Source organism: Dermacentor silvarum, chromosome 4 (assembly GCF_013339745.2).
Source record: "Dermacentor silvarum isolate Dsil-2018 chromosome 4, BIME_Dsil_1.4, whole genome shotgun sequence".
Lineage (NCBI taxonomy): Eukaryota > Metazoa > Arthropoda > Arachnida > Ixodida > Ixodidae > Dermacentor > Dermacentor silvarum.
This window is the reverse complement of record NC_051157.2, coordinates 204,553,852-204,566,771: the sequence shown is the minus strand read 5'-3', so window position 1 is coordinate 204,566,771 and position 12,920 is coordinate 204,553,852. Positions and strand designations below refer to the sequence as shown.

The following is a 12,920-nucleotide window of genomic DNA, read 5'->3' as shown; positions in this document are numbered from 1 at the left end:
TTTGACTACGCTCAAATGATTGGTCACTTGAATGACATGTATGACTTGACAGAGTTTTAACCGGACTGATACCATCTCTTGTAACGTTGCTAGTCGTTGCCACCTTTTTAGGATCAAAGTTACTTGCCACCTGTTTAAGATCAAAGCTACTTGTCGCTTTGTGCGTGCAGGGTGTGCTTAACGAGATTTTAGGTCCTTTCTAGGCCATGAATATGAGATGTGTTGGCTGGTGTTTGCACGTTTTTCCAGATAGTATTTTTCTCGCGTATTATTGATGCAATAAATACCATGTAAGAAATAAAAAGTGTCTGTATAGCGTAGTGGTTACGACGCTCGCTTTAGGAACGGGGGCACGTGGGCTCGAATCCCGCCTCGGCAAGAAAGTTTATTTTCTTTTCTTTCTTGGTAGTTTCTTGATACGGACCACGAATTATGGCTGGCTTTAAACAGCTTCGCTGTTAAAGCACTTCACCTTGCACTCGGCCGTGCAACGCTTGAAACAGCGAAGCTGGGCGATCGTAGCTCAGCATTTTCCGGAAGTGCGCGCGAATTTATGATCTTATTACTGATGATGATGATAATTTCTTTTCGCGCGTCTCGGACTTACGGCAGTCACTGAGCGTTGCATTGCGCAGCTTGCAACACCGACACCGTGTTCTAATGCCGACACCGCGTTCCAGGAGACCCCCCTCCGTGAATGCGTCTCTCTCTCGCTCTCATAGCGCGCAAAACCTCTTCACCACGCAGATCACGAGTGTACGAACGCGCCAGATGCGGAGGAAGACGACGCTTGAACGCAATCATATAATTCTCAAAAATGCACGATCTGCAAGCGTGGCTGTATAAGCCTAGTGTGCGGGTGCGAAGTATGTGGGATAGTACGCTGTGGATAATATTGCATGTGTCTTTATTATTGCAACTCATCAGGTTCGCAGGGTATTAGCTCAAAAAGAAAAAAAAGGCTGTGTAGCCTAGTGGTTACGACGCTCCCTTTCGGGCCGGGGGTACGCGGGTTCAAATCCCGCCTCGGCAAGAAAATTTATTTCCTTTCTTGGTAGTGTCTTGCTACGCACCACAAATTACGGCTGGCTTTAAGGAGCTTCGCTATTAAAACTCCCGATACAGCTTTATACGGGCTACATAAAGGTGTTTTTCCGATTGTGAAGAAGCCCGCGAATACTCGCGAAATGCCTCGAGGGGCCAGTCGCGCGGCAATCTTGCGTGTATTCGTGGGTTTGTTTCACGCTTGGAAAAAATACTTTTATGTAGCACCTATTGAGCAAAAAGATTTTGTTGGGTTTATATTATCGGTGCTTGTAAAAATAAAAACTATTGTTGAAAGTAGCGCTATCTCTGGGTGTCTGTTTCTTTCTTCGTCCTCGTTCAGTCGCGCTTACACATTCTGTCATGGATTCTAACCAACTAGCCCGCCAACGTGTTTTTAACCAACCTTTTCCTCCATTCTGTGTCCACGCTGTTCATGTACAAATAATTGTTCACTTTAGCCACCCATTTATTCTGGTGCATGTTCCTGAGTCTTTCTTGAAAACTAATTTCGCTGTGCGCTTCTCTGACTTCCAACGAGTCCCAACCCATGTCACCCTGCACTGCCTCATTTTGGTTTTGCCGTAGGCTCCCAAAGCCGACGGGCTTACCAATCTTTGGTTAACTTCCAACACCGACAAGATATTCGATTTTAAGCACAGAATACGCCGGCGCGAGCGCCCCTGAATCGATGGATGGATGGATGCTATGGAACACCCGTGTACTTAGATTTAGGCGCAGGCTAAAGACCCCAGGTGGTCCAAATTTCCGAAGTCCCCCACTACCGCGCGCCTCATAATCAGATAGTGGTTTTGACACGTAAAACCCCATAATATTTTTTAAGCGTCCCCTTTGAAACGGGGCGGTGGGTACGCCACCAAGCTTTTGTTATTGCTGTGCCCAATACCCTACTCGTGTTAAAAAAGAAAAAAGACAGAAAAAAAGAAGAAAAAAAGTACGCGACAAATTTCCATCACAAATCTTTCTGAACCCCTATTGGCAACTTTGTTTTTGCACGCCTCTGTTGTTTGTCGGCTCCCTACTTTTCCTCCACCAAACTTCCAATCGCCTCTTACTAATCTCTATTGCGGACATGTTTACTTTCATCCGGTTCTCCCTAAACCCAAGGACTTCAAGTAGGCCAGAGGAGCCTATATCGACCGCTGGGTTCACGTTCACGTTCTAATAGAACATGCTCCGCCGTTTTCCTAGTTTTACCGCAGCAAGCGAGTGCTTCTCCTTCCTTGTTGTACCTCGCTTTATAAGTGCGCGTTCAAAGGCATCCTGATCTCGCATCGGAAAGTAAAGTGCTTCCCTTTGAGTTATCGTAAATTGTTTCTTTCCTGATTTCATCTTTTCTTCTTGAGTATAGTTGCTCATAGAAGGTTTCTTTTCCATTGCCGCCACCCCTGAGATTGTCTCAGCCTCTCTGACTTTGCGCTTGACATTCTTTGTTGCCATGGTACTTACTATACCGGTCGCGTACTTGCTGGTAAGCTTCCTAGTTCTTTTCCTCCATTGTGAATGAATGCTTTAAGTGAAGCTTTATAGGGTCACAAGTGTCGGCTGTGATGGTGGTGGCGGCGGCGGTGTCAGGCTGAAAAGTGGGCCGATCCTGGCGATTGTGCAGAAAGGGTCCAAGCTCAATGGCACATACCAGGGACAAAAAAGAAAGAAAGAGAGAGAAAGAAATAAAGAGAGAAAGAAAGACCGAGAGATATAAAGAGAGAGAAATAAATAAAGAGAAGGAAAGACCGAGAGAACGAGTGATAAAGAGAAATATACAAAATCACCACGAAGGTCAGACAAAGAAAGAAAGAGAGAGAGAGAAAGAAAGAAATAGAGAGAGTAAGAAAGATAGAGAGAGAGAGAAGGAGAGAGAGAAAAGAAATGTCACAGTTTCGCCCTAAGGGCGAAGCGATGAATGCGATAGCAACACAGCAATGTCATACGAAGTAAGGTGAGCGGCTTTGGTAGCAATATGAATTGTAGTAAACATGAGCTGATTAGGTAAGCAGGTGTGCTGCGGCGTAAGTAGAGACCGACATGAAGAGAGACTCGATGACCACGAGAAGGCGCGTGTGAAACGGTGGTGTTGATGAGAAGCGCTTCCCGTGGGCAGCGCGTGCGAAGGGACACACCTGTAGCGCTGCACTGCCGACCCGGGCAGCATTGCATGTGTAGCGTGCGTTGGAAAATGTGGCCCGACTATTACTAACTGATTGAAGAAGCGTGGTGTGAGCGCGCACAAACAACATGAATAGATCACACTGAATGACTGCAGACAACGACCGTCAAAACGCTGGCAGCGAGCGGATATATACGCCGCAGGAGCGGGCGAAGGTACGTGCGGTCTATCGCTTCAACGGAAACTGAGCGGCGAATGCGCATAAAGGTCAGAGCCGTGTGGAGATAAGAGACGGTGCGGTCGAACGAACGACGAGCGCGGTTCTTGGCAGCGTAGAAGTGCGCCCGCCCCCCCCCCCCCCCCCCCCCCGCTCCTTCCGGCGCTGGCTTCCCGCTTCCTTGCTTGCGCGTGGGAGAGATAAGAGACTGTGCGGACGAGCGACGAGCGCGGTTGTTGGCAGAGAAGTGCCGGCGCTGGCTTTCCGCTTCCTTGCTTGCGTGTGGGAGATTGAGTGTGTTCGCTCTCCGTGATAGCGCGCGTCCCCGCACGCTGCCTCTGGGGCATACGGCGCGCGGCGAAGATTTTATCTATACGGAACCTCACGGCGACGCCGACGGCGACGGCGACGGCGACGCCAACGGCAGAAATCCGGTTGAAGTGTCCATATAATTGCTATCGCAATAATAAAAAGAGAAAAAGTAAAAGAGAGAGGGAAAGGAATAAAATAAACACGAAGGTCAGAGAGAGAGAGACAAAGGAAGGAAGAATTATAGAAAGAGAGAAAGAAAGAAAGAGAAAGGAGAGAAACAAATATAGATAGAGAGAGAAAGAGAGAGAGAGAAAGAAAGAAAATCACCACGAAGGTCAGATACACACACAAGCTTCGCTTACCCCCATTTTCTCGACAGTGGAAGGGCTGGTGATTTTTTTCTTGTACAAATTTCTGAACACTCTCCCAGGCAATTTTTTTCCTTCCATATTTCTCAGTCGTTGTTACGACAAGAAGGAAGAAAAATACACTGCTGACCATCTAATGGCTGCAGCTGCCACCTATAGAGAACGTCCGTCACTCAATCTCCTAGGATGCGTGTCTCAGACTTCTAAAATGCATGCATATTTGTGCAGGACGCGCTGACAGCACATATAATATTTTTATGCACCGGTGCTAAAGTTCGCAATAGGGCTACAAAACTGGTGTTTAGAAGGGCCACATGCACATAGGCAAAAAAAAAAAATCACCAGCCCTTCTCCTGTCGACAAAATGGGGGTAAGCGAAGCTTCCGTGAGTGGATCTGACCTTCGTGGTGATTTTTTGTCTTTGTTTCTCTCTTTCGTTCTTTCTTTCTCTCTCTGTTTCTTTCTCTCTTTCCCTCTCTATATTTCTCTCTGTCTTTCTCTTTCTCTCTTTCTCTTTCTTCCTCTATTTCTTCATTTCTCTCTTTCTCTCTCTCTTTCTTTTTTGTCCCTGGTATGTGTCATTGAGCTTGAACCATTTCTGCACTATCACCAGGATCGGCCCACTTTTTAGCGCGACACCACCGACGCCGACACTTGTGAGCCTATAAAGCTTCGCTTAAAAAGACAATGTGCAATCATAAGCAATTCATCGTGCTTTCACGTTTGCTGCGAAGCCTTTACCGGTGGACACAAACATTTCCTGCGTGATTGCGTGCTGCCACCACCGATGCACATATGGCGCCACTCTCAGGGTCTGCGTGACGCAATAAATCCTGCAGCAACTGCCACGCGAGACTATACTGCCAACGACAGCTTCGTCGTTGGCACGTTCAGATCCGTATTGAATATTGCCGCAGAGTGATGAGGTAATTCGCCGGTGGGCGCTGGTGCGCAATGTTTTGTTTTTAATCACGATTGGCGGCGTCTTCACCACCTGGTCAGTATGAGGAGGAGGCGGCCTGACAAAGGCGACAGCGTAACGAAGAGGACGGACGGACAGACGCAGCAAGCGCACATTCCGAGCTCCAAACTGATGCCGCAGTGAAAACGACCGGACCCGCTTAGAGCCCAGTGGGTCTCACAGTGAGGCTTCTTTGACACATGACTCTTATCAGGCACTCTCCTCCGGTCAAAACAGCCGCTTTCCCGACATCATACTTTCTCTTTTTGTCCAGCCAAACAGCGCAGCTCTGAAGGCTCTTCACGAAATCGAGGAAGGAAAACGGAACAATGCCGACGAAGGACGTAAAAAATGCATATATATATATATATGCGTCCTGGTGACATTACACATACACGTAGCTACTAGATACCCCTTCCTGTCATTGGCAACGCTATGACTTCAAGCTTACCCTTATAAAAATTACTATTGAAATGTTGTTGGCATATTGGTGAGGAATTGTTGACACAATATCCTTTCAATAATGTCTCAATAGTTATTGAACGTACACAACAATACCTCAACAATAAAGTTGTTGAGCGCTTCACAACAGTAAAGTCATTGACTAATTGTTGTTGTCATATTGTTGAATAATGTTGAGTACTATTGAGAATTTTTAGCATTATTGACATTAAATATATATCTGAAACACGCACATGTAGACGTGTATGTGTTTTACACATATATATCGTTTTATTGTTCACTTAATCACCACTAAATATATAGAGTGTCACATAACTTGAACCAAATGCCTATCTCTCGAGTCCTAACTGGGGGAGCTTGTGGTAAGACGACGCTGCCGCAGGCATTCCGCTTCGTTTGCCCTAAATTCAGGGTCGGCGGCTCTTCGCTGACGTTTCGCCTGGGCTTCGGAAGCCGTCACGCTAGAATCAGCATGCTAGAATCGGACGACAAGGTTCGCTTACTAGAATCGGACGACAAGCTTTGCTTACGTAAGATATGCCTTTGCTTACGTAAGATGCATACGGCGACAAGCTTTGCTTTCAGATATATATTGAATGTCAATATTGCTCAACACTTCTCAATAATACTCAACATTTTTCAACAATATGTCAACAACAATTAGTCAATGACTTTACTGTTGTGAAGCGCTCAACAACATTATTGTTGAGGTATTGTTGTGTACGTTCAATAACTATTGAGGCATTATTGAAAGGATATTGTGTCAACAATTCCTCAACAATATGCCAACAACATATCAATAGTCAGTACTCCATTATCTCGACAGAGGAAGGGCTGTTAACTTTGTCTCTTCGGGTCCCACTATGACAAGGGCAGTTCAAGGAAGCGTTACAGGTCCTCGTGCCCACAGGGGATATGTGCCATTGAGCTTGGACCCTTTTTGCACTGCCTCCAGGATCGGCCCACATGAAACGGGTGCCATTGATCTTGGACCCTTTCTGCACTGCCTCCAGGATCGGCCCACTTTATCTGCCCCTGTATCAATGTGCCTTTTGAACGTTGCTATTGGAAATGACAAAACTTCAGCGTAATAGAAGTTACAGCTTGAGTGATATTTTCAAGAAACATTGGGAAGAACTCACAAGCAATATTTTTTTTGTAATTTGTTTGGAGAGTAACTAGCATGTGTAGTAAAGGGTTGGTGCCAGAGACCGCCTTCTTTCAAGTTTGACTGGTTGCTCGGATGACCTCGTTTTGTTCTCGCAACTTATCATAGTGGTTTTTGATGTGTGGCAAAGCCAGTGTCAAGCAGACACCATTTAATATTTTGTTTGCTCACATGTTTTGTTTATATCAAGTACAATGCATTGCATGTACGGTACGCTATATTGCACTCTACGTCCATGCCACAGTTGTACTCGTGCCTACGGGTGACAAATTTCATTTTCAACTTGCCGGCATGTTCTCGCTTTGAATGCCCGGATAACAGCTTTGGCTTTTGGCTCAAGGTCACTTGAAGATCGCCGACAACGGGAGCTAAGCATTTCATGCTTAAAAGAGTAGGCAACCTTAAACTTTGACTTAGGTGTTTCTTTTTGGCACTCGCATCCCGGCGTTGGTGTTCTGTGCTTTGGTAAACAGTAATAAGTGATTTCTGACCAATTATAATTATTCCAGACAGTTCAGTAACTCAACTTGAACTAAGCTTATGCTTTGATATCATGTCTATAAAGAAACCGATGGATTTTGCACTGTACTACTTTGTTTCTTTTTTTTCCTCATTTATTTTTAATCTGGTCTCAGCTAGTTAGTTATAATTATCCCAGACACTTCAGCAAGTCAGCTTGCAACACAACTTATGCTTTGATATCATATCTATAATGAAAGTCATGAATTATGAACTGAACCATTTTTTTTTCTATTTTTCTGATTTACTTGGATTGCATCCCCGGTCGTCTCAGCTAATTATTTCTAATTATTCCAGACACTTCAGTAACTCAACTTATAGCTAAACTTATGCTCTGATATCATATCTATAATGAAATTCGTGAATTTTGTACTGTACTATTTTTTTCGATTTATTTTCACCTCTTGATCATCTCAGGAGGTGAACCGGAAGTACTGTCCAAAGAACAAATGGCACTCGACGCTCCTGCCACTAAAAACTCCCCATACAGCTTTCTATTGCTCAATACGTGCAACATAAAATTGAATTTTTTTTTCTTTTTCTTTTTTTTTATTTTCTAGCGTGAAAGAAGCCCGCGAATACACGCAAAATTGCCGCACAACTAGCCGCTCGAGGGACTATGCGTGTATCCGCGGGCTACTTTCACGCTCGGAAAAACAATTTTATCTACCACGTATTGGGCAACAGAAAGCTGTATCGGGAGTTTTTCCTGTGCTCTATAATTTTCTGATTGACACTTTTCAGCTAAATATAATATCTGAGAAGCTAATTATTATTATTAATTGATTGATAATTATTAATTATAATGATTATCTAATTATCTAATACAAAAAATTGAGTATCTGTAAGCGACGGCAAACAACATTACCTTGGTTCAGTCCAGCTACGTGGCATTTGCCCATATTTAAGTGTCGGTGCAAGAAAGTTGGGACACCCTGTATATACTGGGTGTTCAAAATTGTAGGCTTTACGAAAATTTTTAAAAATCGCTTGTAGCAGGTAGCATAATTTTTATCACTTAGCTTGGTTATTCGAAGAAACGGACATTAGTAACACAAGAAATTGAAACTAATATTCTAATAATTAACAAAAAATTACTAATGAACTTCTTAGTTAATTATTTTACGACACATATTGCAATATATGAATTGTAGCCGGTGAGTTTGCAAGACGCATCCACCTAAAATGAATTTCCAGTATAACACCAGTTTCGAGATATTATTGCCCAAGGTGTGGGACGAAATACATGGGCGTTTTAGTTACTTTTGTGCTTCAATGTATAAAACAGCATTTTGGTAACAAAGTAAGTGTAACAACAGTGCACTTTTACGGCGAGTTTGATGGCTCATATCTCTAAACTGGTGTCATTCTGGAAATTCATTCCAAGTGGATACGCCTGAAAAGATCACCGGCTCAAATTCGTAAATCGCAATATGTGTCGTAAAGTAATAAAATAAGAAGTTAATTAGTGATTTCTTCTTAATTAGTTAAATGTATGTCTCGATTGCTCGTGCTACTAATGTCCGCCTCATCGATTAACCCAGCTCAATGATAACAATTATGCTACCTGCCAAAGGCGATTTCTAAAACTTCCGTAAGACTTAACAATGACCACCCTGTATATATATAGACACAAAATTGGAGCACAAGACACACGTCCCAACAAGCAGTGACCAATGAACGATGATTGGGCACCTTCTCGATTCCCATCGGCTTCTATTGTAAGTGGCCAGTGCCCTGTCTGTGTCAGAAAACGGCATTGCCTCCATGTTAAATATGGGCAAGATGGTGGGAAAAGTAGTATGTAAGCATAATAAATAAATATGTTTTTTAAAGAGTGCGTTTTGTTTAGTTGTTAGCCCTTAGCGCACAATAAAATGAAACAAGTTTGGGTGATCTCTGCGACGTGTCCATATTTTACATGAAAGCCTAGGTCTATTCTGTAACACGTAGAGACGGGGTGGTGGCCAGTGTGCTGGTAAACTGCTTGGCCACCACGCACAATCTACGCTGTTTTGCCGGTAGCAAATCGTAGCGCAGAAGCACAGGTACAAATGTTTAATCAACGGGACGGCATGCTGTCTACCGTTCGTCATGATGTCAAACTAACAAGCACGAACAGCGACATTTGTGTACGTTGCTGGACCGTAGTTCATTTCGCGCCGGTTGCTTCACGTATTAAAATTAATATTTCTTTTTAATACAAACGATTAAAACTGTGCGCGCACACAGGGCGCGACATTTGCGACGTTTGAATTTTGCACTATTTCCCGCGCGCCTCCGTACGTGACCGGCCGGCGCACTGCGTTACCGCGATAAAGAAAATAGTTCCTCAAGGAAGCTAAGCAGAAAATTTTCACACTCTTGCAAACCACACAAATTGTTAAGAAATACCATTATATTACAAGATTTGTTAATAAATATGGCAATTCATATCTATGAAAGCGAGGATTTGTATGCGCGTTTTTGTGTGAATGCGCGCTTGCGCTGTTGACTCTTTGGCGGATTCCGGAACTTTGTGCGTGCGGCGTATGTGTGCGGGTTGCGTGATGAGTTTGCTGCGTTTTCTGTGCCCTTTGCCTCGCTGTGACATCTTTGGTATATTACAACTTATTGTTCGGTCTTTATGGGCTACACGGTGCCTCGAAGATCACCATGATCGCCTCCGACTCAGCCACATCGAAGGTGAGTGAGTGTTTCAAATTCCACTTGCTCGTTCATTGCGACGCTATCAGCAAAAGTGCGTACAGAGCCCGTGCGTGTCTTCCACGCGCCTCTGTGCTCGTTTTCATTTCTAGTACTATCCTTCCGTTGTGAAAATTGGTTGTGCAGCACTAGATTTGTGATATTGAGCATGAAGTTTTGTCCTGATTTAACTTCACAGCGCGCTTGCGGCGACGTAAAGCAGCTATGTGGAGCCAGCTAAAACAGGGCATGTTGTGTCACGGCCGGGCTCGACTGGCGCGCGCGCTCGCTTCTTGCGAACGCGCGCGCCAGTCGAGCCCGGCCGTGGTTGTGCGCGCCACGATTTTTGGTACGGTGTTCCGGCACCGATTAAAATTAGCCTTATTAATGAGCGCTCGTGCTCCGCCGTTTTGGTGGGCAGCTATGTGGAGCCAGCTAAAACAGGGCATGTTGTGCGCGCCACGATGTTTGATAAGGTGTTCCAGCACCGATTGAAATTAGCCTTATTAATGAGCGCTCGTGCTTTGCCGTTTTCGTGGAAACAATGCGACGTGAAATAATCCGAACTGTACTGTAATCAAGTATGTTTCGTTCGCGCAACGCCGTCCATTGACGTGCATCTACTACATGGCGTGTCGGGATCGGCGAAAATATGCGCGGGGCGTTTTGCCGTTCTAATGTATCTGCTGCGCTGTTCGCTTGAGGATCGAGGTGCCCAGAGTCCGCTGACACGCCGTGCGGTAGACACGCGCTGTGGCGCGATAATAATAAAGAATTGCAATGGCGTATATGTGATTCTATGTGATAGGTGAGATAAAAAAGGGCTGATGCCAGTGAATGCTGTGAAATCATCAGGTTATGTGTGGTTTGTTTTCCACCGGTACGCGCGCGGTGAACTTTTTTTTAAACCATTATCTCCCTTCGACGCCATCGAGTACTTCGCGCTAACGCCTTCGCGTAGGCGCTCTATATTCACGGAAAAGGCAGATTCTGTGGGATGCTATGTTCTGCTTTAGTGGGATGAAACATTCAAAGTAATGTCATCGTGTGAAGTTTCAGCCTTTGGCCCTTCAGTAACTGATTGATATAACTAAGTTCGAAAATCAGTGAAGGAACGAGATTCTTGGGCATATTTGCCGTGTCGTCCCACTGTGCTCCCAGTGGCATGTAAGCGTTATCGACAAATGTCAAAAATTAGCAAGGCTTTTTATGAGATAGAAGCAGACAGCTATGTCAATAAGTTATTTTTGCTTTGAATTCACACACTAAAGAGGAGAGAGAGTTAAAGGGGAGCGTATCCTTGTGATCTAAATGACGCTTTGCCATAAGCTTGGAACAATGGTTTGTTGGTGGAGCAGTTCTGTGGAATACTAAGCAAACTGCAGTAGCAGCAGTTAGACGGGGAGTAAAAAATGCAACACTGGTTTTATATGAACGAGCTACCTTAAGATGTGTGGCCGCAACAGATCATGCAGTAGATGAGCAAAAATAATTTTAAAATTTAGGAGAGAAATTAAAAATAAATTATTTGCCCACCTCACACTGCCAGTGACAAGAGCAGCCATGCTTTAGTGTTTTCAATCAGTCATTTATATCCATCCATTTATGTCGGCCTAATCGTCCATGTAGATGTTTTGATTGTTGCTTTCGAGTTATCGTGGCGTCACATTTTAATACTGACATCTGTTTGTTTCAGAATCAAAATGAGCCTGGAGACGCCACAGCCGGAATGCAAAAGGTGAATACTTTGGCCATTCATCATCTAGCATCACCATGATCAATGCACAGTTGCCAGGAGAATGTATTGCTGGGAGGTATTGTCCTTAAGATTTAGTAAAATGGTAGCATTAAGTGTCTCCTTTGCGATTTTGCATAGCCTTTGATTTGCGAGTCGATTCATTTACTTGATGAGGTGGATGAGGCACACCCTGTCTTTGTGTCTATGTACACATTCAGCGGAGTAGGTCTGGGACACAGCAAGCGAATCTGATGTGTAGTGGTAATATCGCATTAATGTCGACAGTTATCTTCCTGTTTGAGCTGCTTGCTACTGCTGCTTGCCAACACAAGCAGCAGTTGCCCACGATGGCGTGAAAGAGGTTCATTGAAGAATGGCACATACTCTGAGTAACATACCCAGAGATCCAAGCATGTCATCAGATGGTTATTAACCCACTTCCCGTCTACATAGCAGCCCTACCCATTAGGCCATTGACCACCAAGTGACACAAATTGGCTGGAAAATAGTTAGACAGACACCGGAAAGTATGTGAAGTATCCCAAAAATGCTACTTGCATTAAAGTTTTCAATGCTTTGGTTTACTTACTATTTATTTTGTACTGGGTGAAACCTTGTTTTCTGAAGCACATGGCATCCCAACAGCATAACAAGCTATGACATTAGTTTTAGTTGTTTTTTATTAGTGACATATTTTAGGTCTGGAGCAGGCAGTATTTCTGTGATTTATTCGGAGTGTGGCTGTTGTGTAAATGTGCTTACAATCCTTAAACTACCTCACTATATTATTTACCTAAACCTGCCGTTCACATAGGTTGGAGAGGTGCTCATTCAGATGATCCTGGCACAGCTTGCCATGGTGGACCAGGCAAGTTTGCAAGGGCTTGATTCACCATGTGTTCACAGAGGAGAACCTCATGGGCCACTTACTTCTCGAAACACCACCACCATTAGGCAAAAAGAGGCTCTTGCCTTATCAGGGTCAACGCTGTTATAGGCAAGTACCGTACATCTTTTTACCCATTGCATTTTTGCCTTCACATTTTGTACTTGGAATTACCAGCTTGCTATTAGCACAACAAATGACTTTCAAGTAGCCTGTGTCTGCAACTACGTGCTACAATAGCCTACTATTTGGAATGATGTTCATTTGATCTCAGTCTCTAACGCCTCCCTACTAAGTGCTAAATTTTAAAAGCAGCCTTAACTGCCAGAAGTGATTGGTGCTCCAACTGACAAAGTTAGGTGTATTTGCGCATTAGTTGCACTACTTGACTGTCATTGCAATGAACAGTTGCAATGAAGCAACTACCATTCT

The 12,920-nt window shown here is 44.2% G+C and overlaps 1 long non-coding RNA gene across 1 annotated transcript; it reads left to right on the top strand.

Moving 5' to 3' along the window:
• Window positions 1–9,688: 9,688 nt before the first annotated feature.
• LOC125944914 (uncharacterized) lies at window positions 9,689–12,510 on the top strand. The gene is made up of 3 exons (XR_007466602.1): window positions 9,689–9,864; window positions 11,561–11,602; window positions 12,417–12,510. It is a non-coding gene; the product is annotated as an uncharacterized LOC125944914 (long non-coding RNA).
• Window positions 12,511–12,920: the final 410 nt, after the last annotated feature.